The following is a 15,615-nucleotide window of genomic DNA, read 5'->3' on the forward strand; positions in this document are numbered from 1 at the left end:
TTATTACTGTTATTATTATTACAGGCAAAAATGAATATAGTTATAATATGCACATTTATCTGGTGAATATAGGCCAGAACAAGATTGCCAGAGTAAATGATTGTCCCCAGAGAAACCCACACGTATGGCACCAGTGGACTCCTTCCAGAGCTTGCCTGGCTTGGCTCTTAAATAGCTTTTGTTAAGCCTGACCCAAATCTCCAGGACTATACTATCCAGTGCAGTAGCTACTAGCCACATATGGTATTTACATTTAATGAAAATTTAATAAAATTAAAAATTCATTTTTTTCAGTTGCATGAGCCACATTCCAAGTGCTCAGTAGCCACATGTGGGTAGTGGCTACCAGGTTGGACACACGGAGAACATTTCTATGAGAAAGAGTTGTATTGGGCAGTGCCGCTCTAGGGTAAACCTTGCAAAGAACCTAGAATTTGGAACCTGAAGTCTGCAAAATGTAGGGGGGAAAAAAAAAAAGCAACTATGCAATCAAGTAAGTACCAGAGCTGTTGGTGGAAAACAATTAGCAAGGAACTGAAGAAGAACAAATTGAGCCCTGTAGATGCATTTTAAAGTCCTTGGCTTCTCTTGAGTGAATCCCATGGTGGTAGAAATGGGCAGGCTAACTGGGAGCTTTATCTATTACCATTCAGCATTGCTCTCAGCATCCCGCAGAGAAAGCCATGGGTCCCAGGAAGCTGAAATGGAAGGAAAAACAAAAACAAAAACAAAAACAGGGGATCATCCAGGAGAAAAGTAGTTTGTGGCAGAATGAATCTGCAACTATATGTTTTATCTTTAAAAAGTGTCCTTTTCAAACACAATGTGATTTGGGGGTTTCTTTAATGCTTCTGAATTTAATCATGCTTAGAAGGTGAACAAACTCATTCCTGGTTACTCCTTCTTATGAGTAAGTTCCTAGTTATCCATCACATCATCATCATCATGAATTGTGTTACATTTATTAATGATACTCACTTAATCTCAAGAGTAACAAGAGGTGCATCTGTCTGAGTCTTCACAATGGCTAAAGATGCAACTAATGGCATTGCCTTCAGAATAAGTCACAAGAATTCAATACGTGTGATAGTATGTTGACATTCTGTCACAGAACCAGTGTGAAAATATAGGTGGCTTTTAAAGATAGTTTTCCTCCCTAAAAGTTTCTTAATTTCTTATTTTTTCAAACAATTTAAGTCACTTCAGTTAGGGAACATTGTAGCATTCTTGTCTTGAAAGATTCCTTCATGTGTAACCTCCCAGGGAATTTAAATATAGTAAACTTTGCTGAATTTCACTAAATTGAAAACTGAAATTGTCACTTATTGGAGAATGAAGTAGATTGTATGGTATTGTCAGCATATTAAATCTTGGGTGAACTTTATAAATATTATTGATTGCTTTTAAATTAGCGAAGTGTCTACACATTCAATATCAATTCTAGCTCAATTTTTAGAAATCAAGAAATATATTAGAATCATAATGCTGACAGGGACCTCAAATGGCAATCTTATCTTTCCTGTTAGACTCTAAGTCATGCTGGATAAAAATGATTCTGGAGGCTGGACGCGGTGTCTCATGCCTGTAATCCCAGCATTTTGGGAGGCTGAGGTGGGTAGATTGCTTGAGCTCAAAAGTTCAAGACCAGCCTGGGCAACATGGTGAAACTCCGTATCTACAAAAAATACAAAAATTAGCTGGGTGTGGTGGCATGTGCCTGTAGTCTCAGTGACTTGGGGAGGCTGATGTGGGAAGATTGCTTGAGGCTTGAGCCTGGAAGGTCGAGGCTGCAGTGAGCTGTGATTGTGCCACTGTACTCCAGCCTGGACGGCAGAGCAAGACCCTGTCTCAAACAAACAAACAAACAAACAAACAAACAAACAGGTCCTGGGAAGCTTGCTGTGAGCCGGAAGGAGGGATGGTGGAAAAACCACTGATTATGGACCCTATGACCTGTGCTCTCATCCCAGCTTTGCCACAGCTTTCCCCTAAATCCTTCAACGTCCCTGGGTCTCAGTTTCTTTATTGATAAAATGAGGGAAATGGACAACATAGTTTCATGGCACTTTCTAACTCTATCCGTTTTCTACTGCTCCATATAATTTATGTATTATAAATTACCACAAATTAATGGCTTGAAACAATTCCCATGAGGCCCCAGTTGGGTTCTCTGCATAGGGTCCTTTAAGACCAAAATCAAGGTGTTGGCTGGGTTGGCCTCTTACCTGAAGACTCTGGAGAATAATTTGTTTCCATTAAGGATTAGGTTCCTCATTGTTGTAGGATTGAGGTTGCTAACTTCCTGCTGGCTGCCAGTTAGGGGACACTGTTAGCTTCTAGAGGCCACTGACATCTCTCATCCTGTGGTCTTCTCCATCTTCAAGCCAGCAACAGCAGGTGAAATCCTTCTCATGCTTCTAATCCCTCTAGCTTTTTATCCTGTTACTAGCCCAAGAAAACACAGTGTTTTAAAAGGACTCATGTAATTAGGTTGGGCTCACCCAGATAATTTCCTTCCTGATTAAATAAAAGTCAATTGATTAGTAACCTTAACGACATCTGTGAAATGCCTTCTGCCACGTCATGTAACACAATCAGAGGCATGATGTCTCATCGCCGTCACTGTTGACGGAATTAGGAATATCTTAGGGAACCATTCTGGAATTTTGCCTACCACATTAACTCTAAAAATCTTAGATTCTACATCTTCCAGGCCTGCAGAGAATGCTTTTCTATAAAGTTCTTTGCTTCTCTCTCTTCCATCTGGCAATCCTTTCCTGGTAACCAATGTTAGTTTTTCTTGCTGCAATTTAAACTCACTGCTGTCAGTCCTGCCTGTATTCTTCTGATCTTTTGAAATTTTCTGAAGTCAAGTTTTACCTTAGTCCACTCCTTAGTGCCAGGAGACAGTGGAACATTTCTAGAGCCTGTTGCTCATCGTAGCAGAGAACCAGTGCTTTCTCAGTGACATAGACAAAAGAGGCTGACCTGACAGGATGGAGAGCAGTGGTTTAAACTGGTAGATGCTTACATGGACTGCTGTCTAAGAAGGGGCAATGTAAGAAGGGGCAATGACATCTTCTCATGTACTTAACAGTGGGCCACAGATGAAAGGCACAGGGACGGTGCAATCCTGACTTCATGCTTAGTATCAGCCTTTCTTCTGTTGAGGGCATTTGTAAGGAGCCATTTTAAATGAGGTTGGCCTTTCCTCAGTCCAGCTCCTTTGTGGGATTTCAAGTGACTTAGATGGTTCTGAAAATACTTTTTTATGATGATTTTTATTATATAAATAAATGAAATAAAATCCGAAAGTACAGATGGTCCAGTAGATGAAAATAAAAATCACCTCAATCTCATAATCCAGGGGAAAACACCATTAATATTGGCTTGTGTATCTTTCTAGATATCATTCTATGGCATGTGCACAAATTAAGTTTTAAAATGATACTGTGCAACACTTACAATTTATAGTGAAAACTTTTCATGTGGATGGAGATATTTCTTTTTTAAAAGTTACAAACACAGTTTATTATAACAGCAATACAGTAAAACAAACATTGTAAACATAGGAAAAGAAAGAAAAAAGCATGTATATTCTCACCCTAATACACAGATTTACTTACATTTTGATGATGTTTCAGTTTGCCTAAGCATTTTAAAAAGCCCTACTTGATAAAGATATTTCCATGACATTATTTTTACATGGCTGGCTTCTAATATTTGATCTTATGAATATACTGGTATTTCTTCAATTATTTTTGCTGAACATTTAGGTTGTTTCCATTTCTCACTGTTGTAAAAAATGCTTCAGGGAACATCTATGTAGCTAGATTTTTTAGCATATTCTTAGTTACTTAGGATAAGCTTCTAGGCATGAAACTGTTTGGGCAGAGTAAGCATACATATTGAAATCTTTTGAAATATATTGGTGATGCCTTCCAATTGTATAATGCCCATTAACTAATATGGTGTTATGGAAAGAACATGGTTTTGTAGTGGGAAGATGGGCTGGAGCTGCTCTTTGATTATATAATTTTGATCAAATCAATTTTCCTGACCATCTCTAGCCTCACTTGTAAAATGGGACTCATAATATTCACTCTATCTACTTCAAAGAATTATTATGCAGGTAAAGCGAGATGGTCTATGGGGAAAGTACTTTGAAAATTATAAAGTGATGAAAAAATAGTCATTCATTTATCACTTGTGCTAAGCGGAGTCAGTGGTCTTCAAGTACATAGTCCGCCAAATCCCATTGAATTACACCTCTTTCGAGAATGTTAGATCATACTAACATCCCCCAAAAGGGCACTGTGGATTTGATGACACTCCAGTGGGTATGTCACTGGCCCTACTCCTGCTGCTGAAGTGTGCTTCCAAACTTGTGTGCCAGTTTCTTTTCTTGCACAAGAAAGTCTGGAACTTGGGAAGTCTATTCTGTATGGTTATTGTATTTATTTGTTTTTTTGTCACCTTGTTTTTTCAAGTTGGCTATTCACTCATTCCCCTGCTGATCTATTATGTTCTCTATGAGATTGTCTTTACTGGTACTCATAGGTGGCACTTAGCACTCATATGGCACTTTTCATCTTGAAAGCACTTTACAGACATTAGCTAATTAATTTTCACATCACAGCATGATAGGTAGGTAGGGAGCTAATCTAAGCATTTGAGCTATGGCGATGAAAGTTGTGTTACAAGTACAATAAATTACTTTTCATTATTCTTTGGAGGAGGAAGAGATGGTTATGTAATTTGTCCCAAATCACAAAAGGCATTTATATCAGAGTTGAAATTCAAGCCTAGTCTGATGAAGTTAGTCGTATCACAGGCCCCCTTATGGGTTCTGATCAGCTTGCTCACAAAGATGGTATTATGGGAGGGAAACCAACCAGCTGGCTTTCCTTTCTCCTCTGCACAGGGAGCAACGTTACTGGCACTTGAGCCCCTTTCTTCTTTCCTTTTGGAATGATGGCACTTATTGAGATGAACCTGATGAGAAGTTTGAAAATATTTCAGAGAAGTCTCCAAGTTTATGAGGGAGAAGGAGGCTCTACCCCTTGAGAGGGCAAATATGGTTGGATTATAATTTGCTTTTGAAATCTAAGAGTGTTTCTAATTGGTAAAATGAAAATTTCACCCTTGCTTGGGAAGATGGGAAAATAGAGGGGGTAAAAATCCCTTGGCTTGGCTTTCATGAGTTTTACCACTAGGGACCTTAGAATGGAGAGGGAGGGCAGGAAGCGCAGAACCCAAAAGTACTGGCCTTGAAATTTGCTCTTGTCCTAGCTTCCCTAGAGCTAATAGAGATTGCACAACTTCCCTGGATCTGGGGGATGCCAATCAGAGTCTCCAGAACTGATTTTAGAAAGGGGAGAATACTAGAAAATCTGGTTATAATGAAGAAAAGGAGCTTGGTCAGGATTCTCCAGAATTCTCCTTCCCAAAGAGTCCATGGATGGAACTCAGGCAGGGATGGGCTCTGAACCCCCAGGCATTCTCTTTTCAATGACATAATTGAAGGTAATTTGAGGATCAAATTATTGTAGGAAAATATTTGATTTCGTTTCCTGTGCCCTGAAATGTGGTCAAGACTTGCAACTTTGAGACTGGAATTTGCTGGTTTTGGTGGTCGTGGTGTGGTGGTAGTGGAGGAAGAAGCCAGCAAGAACAAGTTCTGATGTTTGATCCATTTGGCAATAGCTCTCCTCTGATAGTCAGATTTCCCGGGTCTCTATAATTTCCCATGGCAGTGGGTGTCAGTCTGAACACCTAAGCAGATGGCCTAAATAAGAGGGGAGATTTGACATTTAGCTGTTAATTCATTTTATGATATGGGCTGTCATGTATTATACATGAAGTAAATAAAAGTGATGGACTAATTATGGAAACGTGCACAGCTTTCCAATTACTCTTGGATTATATGTTTAATATTTTGAAGTATTCCAATTACAGGGAGATTTGTCACTGCAGAAAACATTTTTTTATTTATTTGTGGAATTCCAACATCCTCTGCAGGGAATGGTAGCTCAGTTAATTTTTTTCTGTTAAGTTAATGAACATCCTAGATTTTTCAACACAACTGGGATTTTAAAAAAAAGGTTGAATCATATTTTAGACATATGTTTTTGACAACCTATTTCACAGTTGAGTGGCCTCCCCCTCCCTCTCTGGGATTCTGGCCCACTTTCAAATAGTAGATCCACATTTGTTGTCATAAAAGGGCAATCTTGGCCAGGCGCGGTGGCTCCCGTCTGTAATCCCAGCACTTTGGGAGGCCAAGGTGGAATGACTGCTTGAAGTCAGGAGTTCAAGACCAGCCTGGCCAACATGGTGAAACCCTGTCTCTACTAAAAATACAAAAATTAGCTGGGCATGGTAGTGTGCGCCTGTAATCTGAGCTACTGAGAAGGCTGAGGCAGGAGAATCACTTAAATCCGGGAGGCGGAGGTTGCAGTGAGCAGAGATTGTGCCACTGCAATCCAGCCTGCGTGACAGAGTGAGACTCTGTCTCCAAAAAAGGGCAATCTTGTCATTTTAAAAACATCATTTCTGGTTAATTCAGGATCTGTAACTTGTTTTGGTCTATTAACTTTATCATAGTTCTTTCAAGAGACACTTGATTGGTGGAGGAATGGATCAACACAGCAAAATGGTCTAACATTATCCAAAGGTCTAGTTAAAAATTATCTATTTAAAAGAAAAACAGAAGCAAATAAGTTCTTTAAAGTTTAAATTCGCAGTTATGAGGAACACTGGCAATATTTGGAAACTACAGGGTTGTCTTACTTTGTGCCTAAAGACAATAAAACTACCTTTTGTTTTGTTTTGAATTAATAAGCTAATTTATGCTAATTACATAAAAAGAGACATTTTTCTCAATTGTATAAAAATTTGAAGTTTTATAAAGATGGAAATTTTTTGTTTGCTTTTTAGTTTAAGATAATTATTGTCTAATACAGAGCTCACAAATTTTATTTTGATCTTTTGCAAAGAGCCAGCTTCATACAATGGAGCATAGTAGCTTTATTACAAAAGCAAATGCTATGCATTTTATGGTTTGAGCATTATATTCATAAATAGTGACACTTGTTTCATATGCTTATCTCTAACCTCATTCCAAAAAAATCACTTGAGACAGCTTATATGAATAATAAACCAAAATAGGCAAATTACAAATGAGTAATTTTTTCAGAAACAGGGAACCATAGAAATAGAAACTTAAAACTTGGGGAAGAGTTTGAACATAAAGAAGAGTACACAGTGGCCAAAGATAAGCCACAAATTGGCCCTACCTGTCTTGGTGTCCCAATGAAAAAGGGAAGCAAGATTAGTTCTTTAAGACAAATGATCTACAAGGAACAAACATATCTGTTCCTCAGGGCAAACAAAGCTTTGTTTCCTGCTAATTGAATTGTTTATATTAGTATAATATAATATTACTATATTAGTACACCTTTTTTGAAATAACTCTATTGTGTGTGTGTGTGTGTGTGTGTGTGAGTGACTTTTGTTCTATCACAAAACCCAAGCGTGGTGACCTAAAATAACAAACACTTATTATTTCTCTCTATTCCATGGATTGGCTGGGAGGTTCTTTTGGTCTGCCCTGGTTTGGCTGGGGCTGGATGGTCTAGGATGGTCTCACTGGGAATTCTGAAAGTAGTGGACCCTATGTCTGCATGCTCTGTCATCCTCCAGAAGGCTAATCCAGGCTGCTTCACATGGTGGCAGGAAGGTTCTGGGTAGCAAGAGAGAGCAAACTCCAATAAGCAAGCACTTTCCAAGTCTCTGCTTATGTCATATTTGCCAATGTCCTCTTGGCCAAAGTAAGGCACATGGCCAACACAGATTCAAGGAATGGAGAAAGACATTGTCCCTCTTGATGGCAAGCATTGCAAAGTCACATTACAAAGGGACATGAATGGAGAGAGGAAAAGAATTTTTGTGGCTGTTTTTGCAAACAATCTGGCAGAATTGGGAAGATTGGGAAACAATCTTTCTCTTCAGCATGCCCCGTTGATCATTAAGGCTGAGCCTAGGCCTGGAATAAAGAAGGACATTGTGTCAGCTATCAACTTGTTGCCTCTCGCCTGTAAATGCACTCTTCTGTATATATGTTCTGTGATAACCAGTGAAATTCCTTTAAGCATTTCTTCTGAAAGTGAGCAGGATAGTAAGCTTTCTCAGCAGAGGGCACTGGAGGGACACTGCATGGGACAGAGGATTCCTGCAATTTCTACCGGGCCTGGAGGTCAGCAGTGTGTGTATAAGGACACTCCATAGATCCTGTACTAACCACAGGTCTAGAACACACTCACTCTGTGACTCTGCCTTCTTGACCTGGTAATAATTTTTCCTCATCCCTCTTTATATGGAAACCAGAAACAACACAATCCACAAAAAACTGCATAGGGGGCCTAGAGAGTCACAGACTGAGCTGTTATTCCTTCTGCAAGCAACCACTCCTCTCACCACCCTGTGCAGCCAATACACTCTGAAAGCCTCTGCCCCTGTCCCTCCAGCACCCGGACTCCCACTGCGCACCCATGTTTCTGGTTGCTGATAGTCTGCTCCGCTTTCCACAGCATTGCCTGGTGTTTGCCCAGCAACTCTAGACCAGCTGTGGCCTGGCTAAGCCAGCAAGCTTCTCTGCCAGGCAAGCACAGAAGCACACGTTCTCCAGTGAAGTCTGAACCCCTTCCAAGTTTGTCGTTCTTTGGGTAGTCTCCCTCAGCACTAGGGTATCATACAGAGTTTTCTTTTATAGTTATTTAATCATAGATACTAATTCTTACATTTGATTTCCTGTTTAACCTACTGTGTGGTTTCCATCTCCTGATTGGACCAGACTCCTACAGACATGATATAGAGAAAACAATAAGAATGACACAATGGATTCTGGGGACTCAGGGGGAAAGGATGGAAAAGGGGTGAGGGATAAATGACCACAAATGGGGTGCAGTGTATACTGCTCGGGTGATGGGTGCAGCAAGGTCTCACAAATCACCGCTAAAGAACTTACTCATGTAACCAAACACTACCTGTTCCCCCAATAATCTATGGAAATAATTTTTTAAAAAGGATTCGATTAGGCTGTGAGTTACAGAAAAAACAAAAATAACAGTGGTTTAAACAGGATGAAAATTTTTTCTCTTTCATATAAAAAGAAGTATAAAGTTGATCCCTCCAGGACTAATAGGGCAGCTCTGTCTGTATTGCTAGGCTCTGTCTATGTGGTTGCTCTGCTGTGCTCTACAAGTGGCTTTTACCTTAAAATTGCTGCTTAAACATCAGCCATCATATCCACATTCTAGCAAGACACAGGAGGAGAAGGTGAAATGCACATCCTCTTAGTGATTCTTAGTGAATCTCAGGTCTTTTATGAAAACTGTTAAAAAAAAAAAAAAAGAATCTCTTGTGGTTGGATCTAGGGTTGTGAGGCTAATGAGTGCAACCTCCTTGCCATGATGGGAGAAAGCCTGTCTGAGAATGGAACCAACCCAGAAGAAGCAGTGCTCTTAAACCCAGGGAAAAAAACATGGTTCTTGTGACATCATTTCATCCCCTGCCTCAAACTATAGCCAAAGCCAAGAAGTACTCTTGGATTTTTAAAATTACATGAGTGATTATAAATTTAGGCCTTGACACAGAAAGACAAACATCACATGTTCTCATTTATTTCTGGGATCTAAAAATTGAAACAATTGAAGTCATGCAGATAGAAAATAGAAGGATGGTTACCAGAGGCTCAGAAGGGTAGTAAGGCGGAAGCGATGGTGGGGAGGTGGGGATGGTTAATGGGTACCAAAAAAATAGTTAGAAAGAATGAATATGACCAGTATTTGATAGCACACTAGGAGGACTATAGTCAATAATAATTGTACATTTAAAAATAACTAGAAGAGTATAATTGGATTGTTTGTAACATAAAGGATAAATGCTTGAGGGGATGGTTAGATACCCAATTTTCCATGATGTGATTATTAAGCCTTGCATGCATGTACCAAAATAACTGAGGTACCCTATAAACATATACACCTACTATGTACCCACACAAATTAAAAATAATTTTTTTTAAAAGAGAGAAAACAGAGAAGCTGGAGACTGCCTTCATTCCTCCTGGTGAACAAGTGGGCAAATCAGATACATAGAAAGGCAAGGGAGGAAGAGGGGAAATGGAGGTAAAGGGAGGTGATCATTTCTTTTCTCCTTTTTCCCAGGGAAAAAACCAGGGGACAGGTTTGGGCCATCAATCTGCTTGGTCAATATGAATAATTGGAACTCTCATACAATATTGTCGAGTGTGTCATGGCAAAAACTCCTGGACAAAAGTCTGGCATTTGTTTTGGTTTTTTTTAATGAAACTACAAATATGAATATTCTATGACCCAGGAATTCACCTAGAGAGAAATGAAGACATGTCCACAAAAAGGTTTGTCTAGGAACGTTTGGAGGAGCTTTTTCATAATCAGCCTAAACGAGAAATAGCCCAGGTGGCCATCAGTAGGAATATTAACAAAAGGTGGGATGTTCATACACTTAAACACTCTTTAGTAATAAAAGGGGATAGATTCTTGATACATGCAACAACATGGAGAAATCTCACACACATCTGCCCATCCCCCCTCCATCCTCTCATCTTATTTTTGATGTATTTCAAAGTAAATTACAGATTCACGTATATTTCCCCCTAAATAGTTTGGCATACTCATGATTAGTCTGATTTATTCTTCATTATGTGAAAGAAAGCTTATGAAAAAGGACACATAGTGCCAGGCACGGTGGCTCACGCCTGTAATTGTAATCCCAGCACTTTGGGAGGCCAAGGCGGGTGGATCACCTGAGGTCGGGAGTTCGAGACCATCCTGACTAACATGGAGAAACCCCGTCTCTACTAAAAATACAAAAATTAGCTGGGCATGGTGACACGTGCCTGTAATCCCAACTACTTGGGAGGCTGAGGCAGGAGAATCTCTTGAACCCGGGAGGCGGAGGTTGCAGTGAGCCGAGATCGCGCCATTGCACTCCAGCCTGGGCAACAAGAGTGAAACTCCATCTCAAAAAAAAAGAACACATAGAGTATTATTTCAAATGAAGTTCTAGAGAAGGCACAACTAATCTAGGTTGGATAAAAATGAAAACATTTGTTGCCTCTGGGGAGCCGGAGCTGGGGATTGAGTAGGAGGGGACATGAGGGAACCTCCTGGGGTGGTCATAATGTTCTGGTATCTTGATTGATAGAAATTTGGGTAACACAAAGGTATGTACATATGAGCATTTGTCAGCATCCATAAATGTATGCTTTAGATTTGAATATTTAATTGCATATAATTTCTTACATAAAAATGTAAACAAATATAGCTAGTTAATGAAAAGTATGCTGAAGCATTTAGGGAGTGGTATACAGGTATCTGCAATTTACTTTTTGAAATACATCAAAATAAGAGATTGATGGATAGACAATGAGTTGAATAGAAGGATAGATTATATGATAAAAAGAAAGTATTCTTAAATGTTGATGGCAGTAACTGACCGGTAGGTATGTAGATATTCAATGTAAAATTCTTCCAACTTTGATACATGTTTAAAATTGTCATAAGAGAACATCTTTTTTAAATGCTCAGTTAGGTATGGGGTGCTACAGAGCACTCATTCTAAGAGCATGCTTTCCTCTGCTACTGGGGGGAAGGCTGCGGGTCATTAGGACAAGAGACTTGCACAGCGGTTTCGGCATGATATAAGTTTTGGGTGTTCACTAGCCCCAGGAAATGGGTAGATAGAGTGCTCTAAAGCAGTGCTCCTGGAGCATCATGCTTTGAGTGTGATGTTCTTATTATACAGAATTTTTCAGTGCCCCAGGATGGAGACATGGAGGTGCTGAAGTTGCCTGTGAATGACAGAGATCTGGGGTCAGGCTGAAGACGCCATCATGAGTGGCAAGGAAACTGGGAGCAAAAGGCTAAGGCTTAGAACAAAAGGCCCCAGCAGTGGGTGTTAGCATGATGTTCAAGAGCTAAGGATCAAGCAGTTCTCAGGGGTCACTTGTCCATTCACTCATTCATTCAATAACTATTTCTTGAGCAGCTACTATGTGCTAAACAGTGCTCTAGGTTCTGAGGATACAGTAGTCAACAAAATAGATATTCAAAAAGTCTTGCCTGGGCATGGTGGCTCACACCTGTAATCCCAGCACTTTGGGAGGCCGAGGTGGGCAGATCACCTGAAGTCAGGAGTTCGAGACCAGCCTGGCCAACACGGTGAAACCCCGTCTCTACCAAACATACAAAAATTAGCCAGGCTTGGTGGTGCACACCTGTAATCCCAGCTACTCAGGAGGCTGAGGGAGGAGAATCGCTTAAACCTGGGAGGCAGAGGTTGCAGTGAGCCGAGATCGGGCCACTGCACTCCAGCCTGGGTGACAAGAGCAAAACTCTGTCTCAAAAAAAAAAAAAAAAAAAAAAAAAACAGAAAAGAAAAGAAAAGAAAAAGAAAAAAAAACCCACAAAAAGTCCTGATGAGGGAGAGAGGAGATGACAAACAAATAAATAAGTAAATAGGAAATATGTCAGATGATGATAGATACTATAGAAAAAATAAAGCAAGGAAAGGTAAAAGGGAGTATCAGAATAGGAGAATTAGTATTATATGCAGAGTGGTCTGGGAAGAACTCACACATGAGTTGATACTTAAGCAAAGACCTGAAAAATATAAAGGAGTTTTTCTTATAGCTATGTTAAGGAGCTATCTTACTTTAGGGCTAAAGCAGCAAGTACAGAGTCCCTGGGACAGAATTTTGCTTGCCATCTTTGTGGAAGAGTTAGGAGATCAGTTTGACCTGAATCAACATAAAGAAAGTAATATGAGATCAGAGAGGTTGTAGGGGACCAGAGATGAAAAGGACTTAAAGACTTTTACTTTGAGTAAGATTGAACGCCATTGGAGCATTTGAGCAGAGGCATGAACATCAGAAATAACATTATTTGCAATTTTAAAAAATTGTAAATAGACTGAAGGGCAAGAGTCAAGGCAGGAAGGCCAAGTATGAGCCTTTGGTTAATCCAGATAAGGAAGAACGGGGGTTTGGACCAGGTGGAAGAGCAGATAGGAATTAGTCAGGTTCTCAATACATTTGAAGGCAGAGCCAATAGGATTTACTTACCAGTAGAGGTGGGATCAGAGAGAAAGAAAGGGATTGAGAATGATGTCAAGGTTTATGGCCTGGGCTCCCGGAATGAAAGATAAATGCTATGGCAAGGATATAGGAATTTGGGGGGACAATCAATAATTTAGGATTGGACATGTTGAGTCTGAGATGACACTTAGTCATCTAATTAAAATTGTCTAGGAGGATATTGAACAAATGTGTCTGGAATTCAAAGGAGAGGTCTGGTCTGTAGATATAAGTTTGAGAGTGATTGCATGTAGAAGCTGGTAAGATCAGCTAGGGAGCATGTGAGATTAGCAGCAACCGGGCAAAGAGACTGAGGAGGGTAGGCAAGTGAGGAGAACTGCAAAGGATGGCTAGATGCCACATGAGGGAATTTCTCAAAGGACGAGAGGGTCATCAATCATGTCAAATGCTGCCGATGGTCCAGGGAGCAGAGTGCAACCTTGTCCAGCCACTCTGCAACAGATCAAGAAGGATCCATCCTGGGGACACAGTGTGTATCCAGGACAGTTCATGTAAGATACTCCGTCTCTCAGTTCTCCATATCCAGTCACCCCTTGGAAGGAGCATGACAATGTTGAAAAGCTGATATACCAAAACCCAGTATTTAGTGAAAGGGACTGCTTAAATCATTTTATTAGATTAGCTTTACCTGTCTGATTAAAGTTTCCACCTAGCAAGAGGGAGCTCAGAGGAAAGGATGATGTATTGAAAAAAATAAAATTAAATAAATAAGTAATGGGGCTATATTTTCCTTGCACATCTGCATGTGTGATAAGTAATTAAGTAACCTCACCCCATTAATAGTCACACTCTGAAAAGTCTATAGCTACTTTGACATTCTTTAGAGTTCTTTCTTTCTCTCTCTCTTTCTTTTCCTTCCTTCTTTCCTTCCTTCCTTCCTTTCTTTTCTTTTTTCTTTCTTTCTTTCTTTCTTTTTCTTTCTTTCTTTCTCTTTCTTTCTTTCCTTCTTTTCCTTCCTTCCTTCCTTCTTTCCTTCCTTCCTCCTTTCCTTTCCTTTCCTTCCCTTCCCTTTCCTTCCCTTTGCCTTTCCCTTTCCCTTTCTCTCTCTTTCTTTTTCTCTCTCTCTCTCTCTTTCTCTCCTTTCTTTCTTTCTCTCTCTCTCTTTCTTTCTTTCAAGTCCCACTCCATTGCCCAGTCTGGAGTGCAATGATGCAATCTCAGTTCACTGCAACCTCCACCTCCCAGGTTCAAGTGATTCTACTGCCTCAGCCTCCCAAGTAGCTGGGATTACAGGCATGCATGCCCGACTAATTTTTTGTATTTAATAGAGACAGGGTTTCACCATGTTGGTCAGGCTGGTCTTGAACTCCTGACCTCAGGTGATCCGCCCACCTCAGCCTCCCAAAATGCAGGGATCGTAGGCATGAGCCACTGCACCTGGCCTTGAGTTCTCTACTTCTTATTAGCCAATCGCTTCTTACTACAATCCCCTGCTACAGTTAATACTTCTTTTTGTTAACATTTTCCTGTTAAAATTACTGTATAACTTTGGTCTCCTGATTGGACCAAGACTCATGTGGTGTCCCCCCAAAACCCTCCAGATTCATAGTGATTTCCCCAGAGGCCATGGCTGAGCTACAGACTGCACTCCTTTTCCTTTCCTTCAATCCAACCACTTGATTTTAGTGGGGGCCATCCACTGTGGTTCCCAACCTCCTCGTGATTAGTTCATAGAGAAAGTATCAGCCCAAAGCTGTCCAGTCTTTCCTGTGTGTTTTTTTTTTTTTTTTTGAAACTTGAGCTGGTGTGATGGAAACATTCTATATTAAGGTTGCAAAAAAAAAAAAAAAGAAGGTTGCAGTAGTGGTTATGCATGGATGTATAAATTTGTCAATGCTGACTGAAATGTATACTTATACTGGGTGCATTTTAAGCGCTCTATATCTCAATATAGTTACTTTAAAAACAGAACAAAACCTTGTGCTCTGGGGTTGAAACTAAGGATACAAACTGCCTGGGGCAGCCAGCCTTGTGGGGAAGGCCAGACTGAGAGAAGGAAGCTGAGATACACAGAGGTAAAGATGAGGGCAAGTTTGTGGGCTCTGGTCTCTGGTTCCTTTTGTATTCCAAGAGTGGATTTACCCCTTTCTTTTCTGCTATTTGTTCTTCTGTTCTAATACATTCTCTTTTTGCATAAACTAGCTCAATTCAAGTTTCCGTTGCTTGTAACAGAAACTAAAAATATCTAATACAGAAAGAAAAGGTCATTGTAGGCTGAGCTAATTAAGGTGAGCAGACTTTATTTCGGAGCTGGATTTTATAGGGTGCACAGAGCAAAGGCAGAAAGGTCCCGTAGGTAACAATGTTAAGAAAGCACAGTGGAGAATAAGGATAAATTTGGCATTTGTGGGGTTAGGCAGAATATAGCAGTTCAGAGGAGGAACTTTGAAATCAGATGGATTTGGGTTTAACTCTTA

Source organism: Pan paniscus, chromosome 10 (genome assembly GCF_029289425.2).
Source record: "Pan paniscus chromosome 10, NHGRI_mPanPan1-v2.0_pri, whole genome shotgun sequence".
Taxonomy (NCBI): domain Eukaryota; kingdom Metazoa; phylum Chordata; class Mammalia; order Primates; family Hominidae; genus Pan; species Pan paniscus.